This window comes from Leptonychotes weddellii, chromosome 10 (assembly GCF_054177405.1).
Source record: "Leptonychotes weddellii isolate Sample4059 chromosome 10, ASM5417740v2, whole genome shotgun sequence".
In the NCBI taxonomy this organism is placed as follows: domain Eukaryota; kingdom Metazoa; phylum Chordata; class Mammalia; order Carnivora; family Phocidae; genus Leptonychotes; species Leptonychotes weddellii.
In genome coordinates, this window is record NC_138378.1 from 5194383 (window position 1) to 5196995 (window position 2613).

Consider the following 2613-nt stretch of genomic DNA (forward strand, 5'->3'; position numbering starts at 1 on the left):
CAAATGGCAAGATCTCATTCCTTTTGATGGCTGCATAATATTCCATTGTATATATGTACGACATCTTCTTTATCCATTCATCTGTCGATGGACATCTTGGCTCTTTCCACAGTTTGGCTATTGTGGACATTGCTGCTATAAACATCGGGGTGCACGTACCCCTTCGGATCCCTACTTTATTACAAGAGCTTTTATTTTATGAGGGTGATTATGAGCTCTTAAGGAAAAAAATAAGATTCTCTGAGCATCTTTTTGTTGCACCAGGTTTTATTCACTTTCATTATAAACACATTCCAATACCATTGTTCTTTCTTAATTAAAATTATGAAAATATAAAAATAAACACAGATGATGGTAGAGGGGATATCTGTTGTCAGTTGCCATGTTAAATAGTCATCTATTTTACAGTAATCCTTTTTAGAAATAACTCTTGAGAATTAGAATTCTAGAGGGTTTCCAATAGCTACTACTGTTAGGTTTTCATCTGCATCAAAGATAGGTAGCAAAGCCCAAACGCAGTGCATTTTGCTCTCCCATTTCCTTTTCCCAAATAAATGAAAATTATTTTAAGTAAGTTTCCATCATAAACTTGAAATGAGTGTAGTTATCTAAACTGAATGTATCTGCAATCCCCTTTCAAATTTCTTTTCAAAAAATTTTTATTTATTTTCAAATTTTAATGACTACTGTAGATTTCTCATTGCTTTCCATTTTGACAGTATGTCCTAATCCAGACATCTTGCAGCTTGACCAAGTATTTCTAGGTTAGTGATGTTCTCCTTCACAGAACTTGTCAAAGTTCAGTGACATTAGATGTTAAGGAAGGAAGAAAGGTATAAATTCAAAGAAACACTGTGATTTATAAAAATGTCTTTACAATTTGGGATAGTCTCACAAGTCAATTTGATAGTCTCACAGAATATTCTCAAAATGAAATACTTGGTTCTGACATGACCAAGGGGAAATCACAGAATTGTTGACATTGCAGGCTTGGCATCAGGAGGACCTGATTTGACCGCTAGCCAACAGTAAGAATTGTAGACATTTCTGGAACAGTGTGCCCCCTCAGCTACACGTAACGCATTCACGTGTGCCAGTCTCGTGGTTAAAGCAGGAGCCGCGGAGCCAGGCTCTGGGGGTAAGTCCCAGTTCCACTGCTTAGTAGCTATGTGACCTTGGGAAAAGCTCCTGAGCAGCTCTGTACCTTTGTTGTCTTATCTGTAAAGTGGGGATGATAAGAAAAGTACCTAGCTCACAGAGTTCCTGTGAAGATGAAATTAATGTTCAAAACACCCAGAAAAATATGTGGCACATAATAGGTGCTATTCAAGTATTTTCTTTTATTATATGACCTTATTTAATGTTTACCAGAACCTCTTGTGAAAGGCCAGCTTCATGGGTGCAGTCACGCCAGGCCCCATGCTAAGAAGAGCCCCCAGTGCGCGCTTTAATTCTCTGCTAATGTCTTGAAATTCTTAATAATTTTTGAACAAGGACCCTACACTTACATTTTGCACTGGCCCCACATATTCAGTAGCTGGTCCTGCTCTTGAGGTAGACGGTGTTACTGTCCCCACTCTGCCCCGTTCTGGCTACATGGCTTTGGACAAGCAACATCCCCCGTGTTTTCACCTGTAAACTACGGATGTAATTACAGACCTGCCAGGGCCCTTGGCAGGGTTAAGATAATGTGTAAGCAGTGATTGGCACAGGTAAGTTCTCAGAAATGGGACCCACTACTACTAACATCTATTTTGATAAAATAACTCACCAACAATTCTGTTCTCCTCTAAATACATATTCTTACTTACAAGTAACTTCAGTGCAGTTAAACGTTTGCTGAAAGTACAGAATAAAGTCATAAAACTCATCTCTGGAAAAATTCAGAGAGGGTTATGAGGGGAGATGATGGAATCTTTACTATTACAGAAAGACCTTATTAAAATTTGAGGCTTCTGTAAATCTTGAACATGTTTCATAAACATGGACTAGAGGGGAAGTCAGGGGACTTGATGTGCGGTGAGAATGGATAAAACCTTGGGGAAATTTTCAAATAAATTGTTAATAATAAAAAGCATACTCAGAAACAAAATTAAGTGCTTCAGACTGCATCAACCCAAATATTTATTCATAATAAATTTTACTACTTTCACAAGTGAATGAATGGGGTGTGACGCCTACACCATGAAGGCAAAAAAGAAAGCAACTAAAAAGGAAATACTAGACACTCTAATTCATTTGCAACTTCTCAAATTTAAGTTATTATTAGTTTTGATACTAAAAGATGCTTCATGCCTTAACATTAGTTATATTGTAGAAATTAAATATTTTTACAGACTTTGATGGCATTTTTACAATATTTTTTTCAAATAAAATTTAGAAGTCAAAATAATGTATACTCTTTTATAAGTTACTTTAGAACATAGGATAGAACTCAGTCTCTACAGAGAAGGATAAAGTCTTCTAAAGAAAATTGTTTTGAGAAAAAATATAATTAGTGGAAAATTATTTTACCTCTACAGAATTAAGAATATATGTTCTTTCCACAACAGTATCTACTACTGAAAATAAAACTAATGAAAAACCTCTTGCAATCACAAGATATATTCTGAT